This window comes from Pangasianodon hypophthalmus, chromosome 6 (genome assembly GCF_027358585.1).
Source record: "Pangasianodon hypophthalmus isolate fPanHyp1 chromosome 6, fPanHyp1.pri, whole genome shotgun sequence".
NCBI classification, from domain to species: Eukaryota; Metazoa; Chordata; class Actinopteri; order Siluriformes; family Pangasiidae; genus Pangasianodon; species Pangasianodon hypophthalmus.
The window spans coordinates 17,418,801-17,436,634 of NC_069715.1; the positions used below are offsets into that span (position 1 = coordinate 17,418,801).

At 42.4% G+C, this 17,834-nt stretch overlaps 1 long non-coding RNA gene across 1 annotated transcript; it reads right to left on the reverse strand.

Moving 5' to 3' along the window:
* Positions 1-5,293: 5,293 nt before the first annotated feature.
* On the reverse strand, positions 5,294-14,176 carry LOC113539580 (uncharacterized). Its single transcript, XR_008301953.1, has 6 exons — positions 14,100-14,176; positions 13,775-14,011; positions 10,933-13,650; positions 9,086-9,170; positions 8,861-8,945; positions 5,294-5,659 (listed from the first exon to the last, which is right to left on the reverse strand). It is a non-coding gene; the product is annotated as an uncharacterized LOC113539580 (long non-coding RNA).
* Positions 14,177-17,834: the final 3,658 nt, after the last annotated feature.

The window sequence follows — 17,834 nt, forward strand, 5'->3', positions numbered from 1 at the left end:
GTTATCATAAAAAAAGCATTCAACTAGGCAGAAATATCTGAGATCATATAGAAATAACAACCAAAGGATGCAAGTAACTGAATCAGGAATGTCATCTGAATCAGGAATGGACCAAAGCCCATTTCTCTGGGATATTTAAAATCTTTTGCCATGTGATATACTTGCTCAGGACTCAGTGGCTTATATTTTATAGTTACTTTTGCCTCTTCATCCATTTTCGTCTTTGCTTCTTAAATCACCATTGGGGCTACCCCAGTGGCTGCAGGAAAGTTTAATAATAAACAGAACTCAAAAATAATGGAAACCACAAACATAACACCAACATAAAACACGTGTGCATCTCTCTCTCTCTCTCTCCCTCAGCCATCTCCAGCCACTCCTTTATCACTCTCTCCCACTGATTAGACAACTCAGTGCCAGGCATGCAGCTTGGCCCCTCCCTCTTCCTTATCATCAGATTAATTCTGTCATCTAACAAGTTCTTTGACAGGATGACCCACTTACCCAGGATGACCCACTTACCCATGTTCATCACAAGACCACAGAAACAGGATCACTGGATCAGATCAGATAGTTGATGATGTTATCTGTCATCTGGGTCGTCACAGCACACGGACAGAGAATATCACTGTCCCACCAGAGTTGCCAAAATTGTTGTAAATCATTCTGGATGACCAACAAAACACAGTTTTTGTTTTGCAGTTTGCAGTTTTTGGTTGTTAGGTCCCTAATCCCAATACTGAGACAAATGAAATGACCCATGCCCAGAAGGGCATTATAATAAATTAATTTACCTTTTGTCATAGCTTTACAACTGTAGGGATCAGAGTAAAGCTTATTATATCAGCCGAATTCCTGAGTCCTCCTACATCCTTTTGCCATATAATTATATTACTTTTGGCTATATAATTTCTGCCATCTTTTTCAGCTCTGTGGCACATGTGTGTGTGTGTGTGTGTGTTGCATGCTCTGTCAACTACAGTAGATCACTCTCTCTCCTTCTGGTTATGGCAGTCACTGAAAGCACAATGAAACACACGAGTAGACTGGTGGTATTAAAACACAAGTGAGAATCATCACACATTACCTGCTGGTTCAACCTGCCTCCTCTCCATGAAAACATATCAGAAAATTCCCCATGCACCATGGCAACCCGTGCTCTCTGGGAGGGCGAAAGATGGTCTCCACAAGACACTGGGGTTGAATGAGCCTAGTTCTTTAAGTTTACGTCCAGTCCCAGCTCCTCTCTCTCAGGAACAACTATCGCCAGAGCCACAGCTACCCCCACTCTCTATGGTTTAAGTAGATTGAGGTGGTATATTTGCAGTGCATCGCCTCTATCCATTCACATGACATTATAGTCAACTTCCCCAACTTGCTGTGTGACCTGGAAGGGCCCTTGCCACTTTGCTAGTTAGAGCTTGACGTAGGAAGTAACGTGAGCACCTTATCTCCCAGTGCAAATTCCCATAGCTGAGTAACCCTGTCATACAGTCGGGACTGTCGTTCTTGGGCCTGGTGCAGACTTAAGGTGTGGAGTTTTGCTTTGAGGTCTGATGCTGTTTTTGCTGTTAGAAGGTCCCGCATCTAAGATGCCATGAGAAAAACCTGGTGGAGGCTTGTGGGACCTCTCACATTGCAAACAACAGGAGTTTAAACCACTTAACCCAATTCCAAGCATCATTGTGAACAAACTTACGAATCATATTTTTAAGGATTTAATTAAACCAGACCATCTGTTCATGGATGGTAAAAACTGGTGTGAATTTCTTTAATTGCCAACAATTCCTATATTGACAGGTAATGTGAATAACATTGATTCTCTTGTTACAACCACACCTGTCAAGGGGTTGGATATATTAGGCAGCAAGTGAACAGTCAGTTCTCAAAGTTAATGTGTTGGAAGCAGGAAAAATGGGCAAGCATAAGGATCTGAGCGACTTTGACAAGGGCCAACTTGTGATGGCTGGATGACTGAGCCAAAGCATCTCCAAAACAGCAGGTCTTGTAGGGTGTTCCCGGTATGCAGTAGTTAGTACCTACCAAAAGTGGTCCAAGGAAGGACAAACAGTGAACTGGCATCAGGGTTATGGGTGCCCAAGGCTCATTGATGCACCTGGGGAGAGCAGTGGCCTCTTTCAGGAGGATAATGCGCTCTGCCATGCTACAAATATTGTTCAGGCATGGTTTGAGGAACATGACAAAGAGATCAAGGTGTTGACTTCGCCTTCACATTCTCCAGATTTCAATCCAACCAAGCATCTGTGGGATGTGCTGGACAAACATGTCCAATCCATGGAGGCCCCACCTCAAAACTTACAGGAATTAAAGGATCTGCTGCTAATGTCTTGGTGCCTTCAGAGGTCTTGTGGAGTCCATGCCTCCATGGGTCAGGCACAAGGGGGACCTACACAATATTAGGCAGGTGGTTTTGAAGTTATGATTGATCAGTGTATATAACTTGTCCTAAGATTTCTGTCCTATTTTCACATATTTGGTGTCAAACTACTCAGCAGAGTGTGACCCTCAATAATTTTAAAAACATCTTGTTTAACAAGATGGCCACCATATGTCAATCAATTCTAATGAGGCAGAGCATCATTTACTTAAACAGCTCTAACTTATGACTTTTTGCATGGATTTGCATGAAACATGAACCATATATACAGAACAAGACTTTGAGATCATGTGCAAAGTTTGGCAAGTGGTCATGTATAAGAGGTGGAGCTAAGGTCAGATAACTCTTTCTCAAGAACCATATGTCCGATTGTGTATGCTAATCTGTAAATGGATCTTTGATGATGACCTGGTTACTTAAAAAACATGGCTGCCATTTGACATGTTAAACATTGCGTTATTGTCATGAAACTTGAAAGTATGGTCCCTCTGAGGATCTCCTAATAATTGATATAGTCTCACTCGACTTGAGCTCTGGGGGTGCATTATTCATGTTTTGTACTTAAAAACAAGGATATCTTTTGTAAAAAAAAGGGGTGAAATTCATTTTTTCCCATGCTTCTTCTCCTTATGCGCTAAAATGTGCCTTTTGGACGATTTATCTCTATCCATTCAAATTTTTAATAATTTGCTTAATAGGCAAAACATACACTCAAAACAACTGCAGAAAGTGAAACATGATAACTAAACCAAGGCGAGCGCTTATACCACTATTAAACAGAACCAGGAAGTAAACAAAGCATGGTGAACTTGAAAGGGAGCTACCAACAGTAATTACAAAAAAACAGCATATGCTGAATTAAAAAGAGCTAAGCTTAGCAAAAGGAATATAATCAAAAACAACAAGTGACACAGGCAAGAGCATATATGGAAATCATCGCGGAGAGAGAGCACATGGGGAAGTGCACAAACATAGGAAGTGGGGCAGACAACAAAGGAAAAAATAAAAAAATGTGAGTGAGGGTGCTGTCTGGTGGTCTGGGGGGAATTGTACATGGCGAACATGACATAGTGCCCCACTTGAGGCATGGCACCTGAAGCGCCCAAACTTAGGAGGGCCTAGACCCCTGGGTAGAGTGATGTCCCTACCGGTTCCAGAGGGGGGAGCAATGACCACGGCGAGGCCAGATGGGGGAGCCACAACCACGGCGAGACATGGGGTGTTACAACCACAGTGAAGCCGAAGCGGGATGAGCAGGGATGTGGAGCAACGTCCCCAGCCAAGCAGGGAGGTGGATTGACGGCCCCAGTGGAGCAGGGGGGCAGAGCAACATCCTCAGAGGAGTAGGGAGGTGGAGCGACATCCTCACCGGGGCAGGGTGGAGGGTTGGTGTGATCAGTTGGACAGGGAGGCAGAGAAACTTTCTCAGTAGGGCAGGGAGGGGGGCAACAACAAAATCCTGAATCTGGGCTTGTGACCCTCCCCTGACTTTTTTTTCAGGGACAGCATTGCAGTGATGTTATTGTGATTGCTGGCTAGTTTTTCAAGCTGCTGCTGGTGCTGATTGAGGAGAAGAACCTGCGCTGCGTACTCCTTCCTTAGCACCCCCAATTGTGCTGCATCCATATTAAGGCCAAGCATTCCGTCACAAAAGACACAGACTGACATAACAGTCACGGTAGCAGTTTATTTAGACAAACATACACTCTAAACAACAAATTCCAAAAATGTGAGTTAGGGTGCCTTCTGGTGGTCTGGGGGTGATGGCATGGTGAACGTGGTGAATGTGACACATGGATTTCCACAAAACCTGAAACATACAGGACAAAATTCTGAGGTCATTTGCAAAGGTTGGGGTGTGGTCATGCATATAGGATGGAGCTAAGGTTGGAGCTAAGAAACGTATATCCGATTGAGCTGTAACTTGGTCTACTGCATCTCTATGCTAATGTGACGACAGGCTGGCAGCCCGTGCCGGGAAAAGAGCAAGTGCTCCTCACACTATTGGCGCGATGGTACAGAATGGACAGTGCCGCTTTAGCACCCCCCGTGTTTTGGACAGCAAGAGAGCGAGTGGCTGCTGAGGACAGAGTAATGAGGCATGGCTTGCAGCCAATGAGGACAGCGGCAGTTCTCTACCGTTGTGGAGACACCACAGGAGTATAAAAGGGGCCCACGACCAGCAGCAGGTAGACAACTTTGGGCCTAGGCCTGCCACCAATGTTTGTCTCTTTTCTCATTGCAGATGACAAGGAAGATGACAGAGCCACCGCCACTGACCCAGCCTGCCTGCCAGCTGTCTGCAGAGCCCACCGGGGTCCCGCTGCCGTTGTCGTGTCTACCCCGCTGCACATGCCTAGAGGCTCCATCCTCACCTCCCCTTCACCGGCATCCAGAGCACCGCTGCACCTTTTCCCCCTCACTGCTTTTGAAAAGAACTAAATAAAAATCACCTCCCCACCCCTTCCGTAGTAGCTAAGCATTACACTAATCTACAAGTGGCTCTTTGATGATGACCTGGTTACGTTAAAAAACACACTGCATGAAAAACGAATAAACTACAGGGTATTCAGAAATTCTGGTAACCAGAAATTTACCTCCCAGAATCTCTTAATTCTACGAGACAGAGAATTTCTTGGTATGTCTTGTTATGTACCACTTTGAGATGAGCATATACTGAATATTAACCTCCAGTGTTTTCATGGTGAATAATCCTCTTCTGCCTGGGAACAGTTTCACATGTTGGTGTGAAATTTCTCACCTTAGTGATACCTTGCTGATCAAAAGGTTTTCCATTATTGGTCATTTCTCTCAACCTGAAATATTTTATTTTTTTGTTAAGTGTAACAAACTGTGAAGAAGTGACCTTCACCGCTGCAAGCGACAGCACTGGTGCACATATGGATGCACTTACACACATTCATTCACCACACGCACCCATCCGTTACCTCGTAATGCTGTTTGGAAAGCGGGTGCACACGCAATCTGATAGCGCTTGGTCATTCGTCCACATTTCATACCCTCCTTCCATTATTCCCTCTGGACATATCACACATACTCATTTTTCATTTGTTTTATGTTTTATTGTTAATCGTCTGTGTTATTTGTTGGTGTAACCGGGTCCCTTGGAGCTGTGCTGGCAAACATGAGCCCATGGCGGTGAATCCTTAAGATGTCATCAGCTTGCGCGGCGCAGGCGTAATGGACTGGAACCTGGTGAAACCATGTCTTGTCTTTATGTGGGGGTATCAGAGTTCTAACCTGCAAAAGAATTAGATTGCGTTATTGATGTTGGTTTTATTATGGTTATATTTAATGCAGTTTGTTTGTATAATGTTTGTTTGATTTTAAGGGTTACATTATTATGAATTATCTTAATGTAGAAGACAATGTACCCAGAAAACATACCTATTAATGGTGTGCCCAAAAAAAGGGGTGGAGTCTGGCCTTTATAAGCCTCGTCCAGACTCCAGTTGGGTGCATGTTCACCAAGTCAAAGCAAATGTGCTACTGCGGTGTCGTGAGCTGAATACCCCTTGTATAGTGTGGATACTTTTGATTTTGTGTATATATTTGTATAGATATATATCTTTGATTTATTAATTTATTTATTTTTGCTTGCTTTGGTACTTTGTATTTTTCTGGGATGGTTCACTTGTAAATTATTTTTTTTGTTGTTTTTGTTTTCTTTTTTTTCTCTTTTTTTTCTCACGGTTGGACTATTGGACTTTTGGTGCACCTGTAAATAAACATCACCATACTCTAAAGAGTACTTGCGGGTTGAGCCATCATTTTTTCCCCCTCCTTTTGGACCTTAACACGCCCACAGTAGACCCTGCCAGAAGTCTAATGCAGCACATTTGGTTGCAGCGGTGGAATGGCTACCCGTAAGAAAGCACCGAAAGGGAAGAGGCCTGGTCTGCACTCACAAGCAAAGTTGGAGGCTAAAGGGGACCATACCTCGGACAGCTTGACATCGGAGGGAGAGGAGGCATCATCAGTAGAGCTTCCAGGAGCGTCAAGCAAACCAGGCTCATCACAGACCAGCGGCCTTTCCACATTGCCCAGGGGGGCTTGGTGAGCCTGGTGAGAGACTTCCTCGAGGCACAGCAAGCGAGGGAGGAGAGATATGTGTGGGAGCTGCAGGGGATTTGTGAATCCATTCAGCAGACTGTCAGATCAGCAACCCCGAGTGACCTCGGAAGCCTATGGATGGATCTTCCCACTCCTGCCCCTCAAAGAGTATCCAAGGCAGCAACCAGCTCGCAGAGACTGCCAAGGTCACCCATTCGCCGAACAGAGATACCAGTACCTGTCCTACAGCCGGGGGATGACATCGAAAGCTATCTGCAACGATTTGAGCGACTGGCCCGAACATGGCAGTGGCCAAGAGAGGAGTGGAGCTGTCGGCTGGTGCCACTACTGACTGGACAAGCGCTCGAGGCATATATCACCATGGATGAGAACCTCACAGATGACTATGATCACCTAAAGGATGCACTGCTGCAAAAATTCAACATCTCTGCTGAGACTTATCACCAGCGCTTCCGAGCAGCTACAGTACCAGAGGGTGAATCACCAACCAAAATATACCACCATCTGCGGAATCTCTACCAATGATGGGTACGTCCTGATCTACATTCCGAGGAGGAGATCGGAGAGCTTGTCATCTTAGAACAGCTGTTTCGAGTACTGCTGTATGACAGCTGTACCTGGGTTAAAGAGAACCAGCCGGAATCAGGGCTAGCAGCTGCAAAGTTAGCCCAGCAGTACATGAACGCCCATGGCTCTGGCCTGCGCACTCAACCAGTTAAAGGTAAAGCACGTTATGCTGCACACACTGACAAGCCACAAGAGGCTCCACAAGAACTTAAGACTGTAACACCACATAAACTGATTTGCTTCTCATGTCAGCAGTCCGGGCACAAAGCTAGTGTATGTCCTGCACATAAATCAAAGCTGACAGGATTTTGCTATGCCCTGAGAGAAAAGAACATTGAAATTGACTCTGTTAGTATGGGGCAAGTTAACCACATGCTTATGGACATTACAGTGAATGGACGTTCATTAAAAGTGTTGCTGGACACTGGTAGCTCACTTTCACTAATCAAGACATGTCATGTTTCTAATGTTGACTATGCTAGTACCACTGATGTACAATGTGTGCATGGGGATGTAATGTGCTATCCCAAAGCAGAGGTGTTGGTCGGGGTTCAAGAGCAAATGTATCTCTTGAATGTAGCAGTTATCACTTCTTTACCGGCAGAAATGATTTTGGGGAGAGACCTCCCAATTTTGAGTGAACTGGTTAATTAAAAGGGAAACTGGGACACTGAGAATGCTATGCCAGAATGTGCATTTCCTGTAATGACAAGGGCTCAAGCCAAGGCAGGTCTTCAGCCCTTGCCAGACTTGGATAATAGTCTGCTTCAGGGCAGGAGCAAAGGCCCGAGAAAGACACGTCGACAGCGATGACTTTTGAAATACCTGGGTACTCCAGTCCCCAAACCCTCTACGGGTGGTGGTACCCCGGTCTTGTCGACCCCTTGTGTTACACCTGGCACACACAGTTCCATGGGCAGGACATTTGGCCCAACAAAAGACATACACTCGCATCAATACACACTTCTACTAGCCAACCATATACACTGACATACAAACATACTGGACTACACGTCCCATATGCCAAAAGACCAGTGCTGTGCGTCAGCGGGGTAAAGCACCATTACACCCATTACCCATCATATCCACCCATTTCTGTCGTATCGCCATGGATATTGTGGGGCCACTAGAAAAGAGCAGTGTGGGGCACAGATACATCCTAGTCATCTGTGACTATGCCACATGCTACCCAGAGGCCTTCCCACTCCGCACCAACACCACACCAAAGGTTGTTCATGGTCTCATTCAGCTGTTTTCCAGGGTAGGCATCCCAGACGAGATAATCACAGACCAGGGAACAAACTTCACTTCCCACCTGATGAACCAATTGCATCGGCAACTGGGCATCACAGCAATAAGGACCAGTCCATATCATCCACAGACAGATGGGCTTGTAGAACGGTTTAACCAGACACTGAAAGGCATGCTGCGGAGGTTCGTCGCAGACAGTGGTCGTGACTGGGATAAATGGCTCTCTTTCGTTCTCTTTGCCTACAGAGAAGTACCTCAGGCTTCAACCGGGTTTTCACCCTTCGAGCTTCTGTATGGCTGGCAAGTCCAAGGACCACTGGACATCTTAAAAAGGGCTTTTTTTTCTCACGGTTGGACTATTGGACTTTCGGTGCACCTGTAAATAAATATCGCCATACTCTAAAGAGTACTTGCCGGTTGAGCCATCATTTTTTCCCCCTCCTTTTCGACCTTAACACACCCACAGTAGACCCTGCCAAAAGTCTACTGCATCAAACAAACACACTGCATATTGTTTAAGCCAAGAATAACACAATGACTAATAAACACCATCTTCCACATTTGACTTGAGTTCCACTTTTGCAGTCTGCCACAGAATCCTCTCTTCCTTACTGTTAATTGCTTCTGAACTTGCCTTCAGTAAATGAAAAAAACAACATTAATTTAACCACTGAAAACACCCACAGAATTTGCATAACTACATATCAAATAAGTACATATTCTGTAATAATATTAACATGTTAAATCAACTGTATAACCAATTCTTTAACTTACTTTTCTCCTTCTCTGTTGGGCCCTATCAGGCTCAGAATATTTTCTTCTCAGAAGTTACAAGTTTCATAGGAAGACTTGCGGGATGCTGAAAAGAAAAAAAAAACCCTAAAATATAAGAATCTATACTTGCATCAATTTTGATTTCGAATTCTGCAGCTTATACAGGTACACATGACACAGTTTCTTAAGGAGAATTTATTGGATGCCATTGTAATTGCCAAAGTAATGTTACATTTTATAATCTCAGGATCCGTGTCTGCAAACAACACAGATATCTGTTTAAGAAGACGCAGTGTGTTGTGGAGAATTCTTCTGTCTTACATGTAGGTTCGAAGATAAGCAAGGAAACCAAAACTTCTCAGAATTAGCAAAAAAAAATTATTACAAAAGTAAACCTAAGCAATAAAGGAGGTCTTGAGCACAAACACTACAGAGTTGACGATAATGCATGATCTTAAAAACTCCAAGGGCCAGATATATTTGCCCCCTCTAATTGGCTAATTCTAATTTGTCTTACTTACTCTGCCTCTCTTTACCACCACTAGATGTCTCCCCATCAATTTAAATCACCCTTTTACCATTTACGGTATCTAAAGCCACCAAGGCCGCTGAGACTGCACCAGATCAGGTTGACCTTAAGAAATGTCTTGACTTCCCTCCTTATCGCTATTTGATGCACATACCTCTTGCATGTGTACTGTGAGTTCTGCCTGTTAATCTATCAAGGCTTTTACTCCTCATCTTAAGCAATCCTATGCACAGCCTGGTACAAACTAAATTTATTAGATAGACTGCCTAGGCAATGGAATGTGTTTGTTCTACTCTACTTCTGATAGGGAAGTGCATGCTCTGTTCTAGGAAGTCCTAGGAATTAAGGCCATTTGATAATAATGAACTTTTTTTTCTCATGTCAAGTTGCCCTTCGCATGTAGGCCACAGTCCAGTGTTCCTTTTCAGTTACATAAAGAACAACATTATAAAATAGATCATATGCTATATAAAATAGGCAATACTAAAATATATTAATTTTCTGATTATTGTCTACAAATCCCCCCTCTATTGATCCAGTAATTTCCCTCATAAGTAATAATTAGAATGCTAATAGAGGGATGACTAATTAATTAATGATTAAGTGATGATTAATTAATTAAATAATACTGTTTAAAATTTCATGTCCACTCATTCCCCAGAGATGGGTGAAAAAATCCATCATAATTCCAGCTGAAGTGGGGAAAATTCCCACATTACCTGCTTTGTGCACGATAGTGTATTCACCACTTGGGTTCAGCAGAGGACTACAACACTTAGATGAGTATAGCATTGCTTAATAAAATGAGAATCACATGATTAAAGATTATTATCCTTCACTAAAGCTTAACTGCTTACTTCATAATTAGACAGAAACATATTTTTGTGATCTGTGAAAGGTATCAATGTTAATTTGTACTTATTCAAATTACACTTCATACAAAGTTTACGTTGTTTTACAGTTTGTTGTGGTGCATATGGGTTGGGTGCTGCTCCTAGTAAACTTCTTGTACCTTGTCATTAAAATACCTATTGCAATTGTCCGAATGTCTCAACAGTATGCAAAATCAGTCACTTGGTACGAAATAGTCTCTTAATAAACGCAACATACCTTTCATTTGTCTTCTTCTGCCCTTTGTGATTTTACACCACATAGAGAGGCTCATTAGAGAGTTTAGCACTTCACTCTGTCCTCTGTTCTCTGTGCTTGATTACCTCATTCAGAGACCTACCAGGCTCTCAGCTGGGCTGCAATGGCTGAGGTGGACCCACAGGTGCAGTCCGTCTACTTTAACTACTGTAGCCGTTGCTAGGATTACCTTGTATGGTCCTTGCACCATTGGCTCAGCCCACTTTCTCTTGTGCACCTTCACAGAGACCCAGTCATCTGGCTTTGGCAGGTTCTCAGGCTTCACAGGTTCTTTGTGAGATTGGTTGGCCTCCTTCACCTGGTGACACAGGGACTGATGTATAGAAGTTATTCCTTTCAAGTAGTTTGACAACGCATTCTCCAGTTGTTCTATCTGTACGGCCTAGATACTGCGGTTGTGCATAGGGGATTGGCATTGGTCTTCGGGTAAGCATTTCATGTGGGGTCAAATGTGTGCTATGGCTACTTGAGCATCTCATGCTCACCAGGACAAGGGGTAACGCAGCTATCCAGTTCAACCCAGTGTCATGACAATTTTTTTGCCAATTTGGATTTAATTGTTCCATTTGCTCTTTCTATTAGTCCCTCAGATTGTGGGTGAGCTTATGTTTGATGCCCAATTGTTTTTTTAGGCAGCTAATTACACTGTTTACAAAATGGCTGCCATTGTCCGAACTAATCATTTTAGGAATGCCAAATCTTGGAATTACTTCCTTTGCTAAACATTTAGCAACTGTCTGTGTGTCATTGTGGTTGGATGGAAAGGCCTCTACCCACCTAGAGAACCTGTCTACCACTACTAAACAGTACCTTTTCCCTTCCTTCCTTTCTGTCATGTCAATAAAGTCCATGTATATGTGTTCAAATGGGCCTAAGTGTCTAGGGATGTGTCCTATTTGGGGCTGAAATGTTATATTTTCTGCAGATATCACAGTTATCAATGAAATTGTCAATCATGAGTTGCAAATAAGGTGAAAACCAATGTTGTTCGATATACCTGTTCATTTCCCCCCTTGCAGTGAGCACTCTGCAAAAGAAAGTCAACAATTTCACTGGGCCTACCACTTTCCCTGACACTAAGCTACAAAACAGGCCCATTTATCATAAACCACCCCCCTTTGTATCCACATTGACCTTTCCTCTGGGCTGGCCAACTGTTGAAGGTTTAATTAAGCCTTGGATTGGCAGGTCAAGGTAACTGAGTGGCATCTGATTTTCAGTTCTTGCAACCATTTCAGGCACAGATTCATGTCTAGCTGAGGCCTTTGCCACTTGGTCCACAGCAGCTTTGTCCCTTGTGGTAAAATCAGCTCCAGACCTGTGTGCGGCAGTTCATGAATGGCTGGCAATAGTTCTTGGATTTCATTTAGATGTGATCTGGGCTTGTCATCAACTGTGCAGAAACCTCTTGAGGCCCATACAGCAGCATATGTGTGGCACACATTGTAGGCATAAGTGGAATTGGTGTAGATGGTACAAGTTTTTCCCCTTGCCAATCTGCAAGCAGCTATAACTGCTGCTGTTTCTGGAATCTGTGCCAAGGATGGTTGAGGAAGTTGTACAGACAGGACCAATTCAGACCCATTGGTATGTCTGTCTGGAGCAACCACTGCATACCCTGTATATCTCTGTTTGCCATCCAGAAATGATGAACTGTCCATATTGGGTTGCAGGACAAGTCAGGTCGCAATTTAAAAATTTTTTCAAGAGTTTCAATGCCGTCATGGGAAAGTCTCTTTCAACAGGGCGGAGCCATGGTAGTCCAGACAACTTGATTACACCTTGACTCTTTAATCATGAGTCACATAATTATTTATTAAATAAATCACCTGTATTTAAAGGAGTACTCATCTGTCTGTTGTGTTTTTAAATAATTAATTAATGACTTCCTCATGGTTAATTGTAATGTCACGCTCAACTGAGAGTAGCGGTAGGTCAGAGAGCCTCTCTTCATTTCATACATTTTGAAGTATGGATTTCACGTGTTTTATGACTGTCCAACTGTAGGTGTGGTGAAAGAGAGGTGAAAACAGTCTCAATCTCATTGTCTATTTGGCACTTGAGCATTTCCTGGATATTGCTTTTGGGGAAGGAGTAGGTTGCATGAAACACTTTAAGTTCTGTGAAGACCTTTACTCCCTCAACCCCACAGAACTTGTTAACTGTACTCACAAGTTCAAAATCACTAGGATCTACTCCTTTTGACCATTTGCATGCTAATGTTAGACTGTGAAAGTCTTTGAGGATAATGCCAGTTGAACTATTATCCTTTAATTGGAATTGTCTGACAATCGTCGATCTCTTGAGTAATGTTATCCAAAGTGTAGTACACACTTGTTCGGGAGAACTCCTCCAAATTCTCTGGGCTTTCTCCTCTTGACTTGGAACTGTACTTGTACTGTACTCCTTCTTTTTAGCACTCCTTCCACCACTGCGTATGACACTGCCAGATCCACATCTTTATGCTGAAGAGCAGATGATGCAACAGCAGTCTCTTGAAACACTGGTGTGGCCACCTCCAAACAAAGCATAAACTCAAAATTTATGTTGCAAAACAACATCAGAGCATCAACTGCAGCTGAATCAGGTGGACTGCTCTCTGCCAAATCTTTTCAACAGCTGCATAACTGCAGAAAAGACTTTCTCCAGTGCTTTTAAGGCATTTTCTCGACAGGCACAGCACATGTCATTTTCTGAAAGAAGGGCCATTACCACTTCCTCAAAGTCTTATAACTCGCATGCTGCCGCATTCGATACATTTACAATAGCATGGTAGTATAAATTTAAATTTTACATATTACCTGCGGCTTGTGAAGTAATTCGAAGACTCGCAGGTAAGTCACTGCTGCGTAGCACTGTAAAGAAACCTCCGCCTACGGCTCCACTGCTTCTGCCAAAAACCTCATTATCATGCACATTTGTACTATTCATTTCAAGTTTGTTAATAATGATTTACATTTTGAGACAAAAGGGGCAGGGCTTGAGCCGCCACAAACAACAACACCACTCACCCTCTTAACGTACTGTAACTTGGCTTTGTCCAGTTCGTAACCCTTCTCTGTGAGATGTTTTAGTAGTTTCAGTGAATCTTCTCAGCCCTGCTGCTGATTGGGGCTGCGGACCAGTTGGCCATCTACATACTGCACAACTGTGCTTTCTAGGTCCAGGGATGAGAGATTGTCCTTCACCACCCTATTAAAGATGCTTGGACTTTCTTTGTACCCCTGGGGCAGTCTGGTGTACTTCTACTGTTGAAACATGAATACAAACAGATGTCTCGGCATGTAATGGGATGCTGAAGAATGTAGCATATATGACCCACAGCTTGCTAGGTACCTGCAGTAAGTCTTGAAACAATTTGTCATCCTTGTCTTTCCCAACAGCCATGGTAATGTCTGGTAATACCGGGTGTGCGGATAAAATAGCCTTGTGCTTCACCTTTGGATATCTTCCCTCTGGACTCGGATAGAGGTTTCTTACTCCTTTGACTCATATCCATTCCACACTAGTTTGTGGCATGTGCACCATGGTTCCTAGCTACTGAAGCTGGACATCTGTTTATCTTATCAGAGCTTTATGGCGACAGGTGGCATTTGAAACCATGGCTCTTGTTCAGCTGTTAGGTGCACTTCAGCAGTTAGATAGATGTGTCCTGCATCCATTAGTGTTAACTTACTGTTCCAATATTCATGCCATTGTTGACTGTATTCCTTTTGAGTCAAAATTAATAGTGCAATGCATAGGTGTTGCAGTCAGTACCAGGTTTTCCAGACAACCTTGCAGGTATGCAATGTTTTTCCATCTTGTCCATATTTTTCTCAGCTCTGTGTCATCAGATAATTCAAACCAGTATACTCGTGCAGTATGATTCATATCTGGGGATAAAGAGTACATCCCCATATTGGCCTCATCCTGAAAGACACTGTTAGGGATGAGGATTTTCACTCAATATTTGTGTTGATTTTGCATAGAATATCTCTCCTGAGGATATTAATTGGTGATCCTGAGGCATATAAAAGGTGTGACATTATTGTTTGATCCTCCACTACCAGTATTTGGCGCTCAGTAAATCGGACAGTTTGAGGTAGTCCTGAGAAGCGTGTTGTCTGTACAAATTTAGAAGAAAGCTCTACTGTGGGTTCAAGCTTGTCTATACATGAATAGGTGACCTTCTAGGATTGTGGGTCCTTGTTCTGTCATCATGATTACAACTGGTAGTTCGCAGGTGCTTGTGTTGACTGGTAACGTTTCACTGGCATTCTCTGGGCATCCCTATTTCCGGGGTGCTCCATCATAGAAGTTCTGGCTCTGCCACTGAGGTTGGGGCATTGGAGTGAGAGCCGGACAACTTGTTGATATTGTTGTTGTTGTCCACCTTGGTCTGAGACTGGTTTCTGACCATAGTTCTGCATACTGCATTCTCTCTGGATGTGTCCAAACTGTTTACATCCCCATCACTGGAGGCCCCTCGCTTGACCTACCCCATTATTGTTATTGCAGCTCCTCCCTCGGCCTCTTCAAACAAATCCTTAACCTCTGCATTCCGTTTGTGGCCCCTGGATTTTGGGCTTGTATGTAGACCTGGACAGGTGCAGGGGCAGAGATGGTAATAACAGGGATGGTATTAGGGGTTCTGCTATTAACTGTATTAGGAACGGTATTAAGGGTTACTAGTGACAGTTACTAGACTAGTTACTAAGAGTGGTACTAGAGGTTACTGGAGTGGTATTAGGGGTTATTGAAGCATGCAACTTCTCTGGTGTTGGGGTATGTGGTACCACAACAGGCTTGCATGTTAGCTGATTTCTTACTTTTCTTCTGGGGGTATTGTTCCCTTATTACACTCCACAATACATTCTTGCGCATATTAAAAGGTTTCTCATTGTGGTGATTTGTATTAATAACTGCTGACAGGCCGGTTTCTGTGAAAACCTTTTTTAGTCATGTATTTTTCTACCACGTGCATCAGCATGACTTTGATGTCTCCCAGGGCCTGGCACTGCCCTACTGTTTGTGCCTCAAACTTAGTTATCCAGCCCTGTCCACACACTTCCAGTTTTGGTAGGTTGCTTGCAATTCCTGGGGTTTGTTTTGGCGTTCAATATTAATATCTGTAAAGCTGGGGCCTCCATTCAAAGATCATTATATGAATCATTAGTTCCATTTCACTTCAGGTCCATTTCACATTCCACCATAGCCTTCTTGAGCTTTACTCCATGTGATCATGGAATGAGTTCTTTTCCTACTGGATTTCTTCTTTTTATTTCTTTCTGGTTTTGGGGAAGGGTTCTATGTAGTAAGATGTAGTTCAATAGCTGTATGAGTGCTTTCCAATATCTCATGTAATGGGGTGTGGTCTGGGTCTATTTGTGCACGTATAAATTGTGACATAATTCAAATGCAAATTGCATGTTACCATTTGCATTTTCGTTTACACGGCCATACAATGTCTGCCAAATTTCAAATGGAAAAGCAAAGTCCATTTGCAGTTGCATTTCCCATGTCTTTCAAGTTATAACCTCTCATATTGAAATAGCAATAGCAATTACCCCGTTTGCTATTTCACTTCCTCGGCATCATGTATGAAGCCTGCCAAAATTCAAATGCAATCGCAATTCTCTTTGTATTTGCATTTCTGATGCCTTTCACAGAAACCTGTCAATCAGTATTGGGGTGGTATAGTAATACGTGATAGGTGGTATAGTAATACGTGATTTGCGTTTGTATTTGAATTATGTCACAATTTAGGCATGCACAAATAGAAACTGCAATTGCAAATGCAATTGCTTTTGAAATTTGTCCAGAAAATACTTCCATAGTATAAAATAGGTAATATGAATATATAATATATTTTCTGATTACTTTCCACAACTGCCTGGTTATGTAGAGAGCCAATTCTGTGGAAACACTATGATATTGTGTTTTATTATGTTGTGTTGTATTAGATAGTTTTAAAAGTAAATTTTGATTACAAGAAATACAATTAGTTACAAGTTGCTACAGGACAATAGTGAGACTTACCTGGTCTGTGGACAATATTTTTATGCATTATTTTCTGAATTATGCAGCCATCTTGTTTTTTTCCTGTTAAAAAAATATTATATGCATGATTTAAACACATTAAAAGAGAATAGGTTTAATTTAAATATATTGCATATAAGCATACACAATTTTTATACACATAATATCTGTGATTAGCCACAGACAATTGCCATGTTGAATTATATAATTATATAATTAAAACTAAGCTTAAGGATAAGGTTAATTTCAGTTTTTTCAGTTCGAATTTACATCCACAAACAAGCAGCGTTTTATTAGGCAGAGCACTTTTATACCACATTGTTCTCTATGTGTGAAACAGGAGAAAAATACCTCTAAACATTAACTGGCTATTAATGTAGGTAAGAGGATAGCCACTTTGTTACAGTAAAAGTGCTACAGAATTACAGCAATGGCTGCACTATGTGCTCTTTTCATCCTTCGGTGTACTTCATGCTCTCTGCGTGAACGCATCTCATCCAAGATATGCATGCGCAGTAACTTGCTGGATTGCAGCAATCTGATGATAGGAACTGTTATGAGAAGTTATCAGCTGGTTCAGAAGGTCACGATTACTGACTGGACCTCATTTCTGAATGTTGCTTTACTTTTTGGAAAAAATTATTACGTATTGAAATCTGTTCTGTTCTTTTGTTGTCGTTATATTGAGGTTATTTGTTTTGTTACAGAAGACCACAAAATTGCTTGTTATGCTCAGAAAATAAAAACATAAAATTGAAGGAGGGTGTACTTTCTTTTTCCCATGACTGTATACACAAACAAATAAATATTATATGTAAATTTTGTTTTAATACTAACATTTGGATTAAATATAGAAAATATAGTCACATTTTCACAGTCTGAAGCTATCTCAGATCATTATCTCATCTCATTTAAAATGTGTCTTAATCATAATATATGCACCTTGCCATGCTACTGTGTCAAATGTACATTCATGTCAGCAACTGCATAGAGTTTTATGAGTAATCTGCTAGAGTCACCAACCAGTATTGGATCACTGTCTGATCCCGA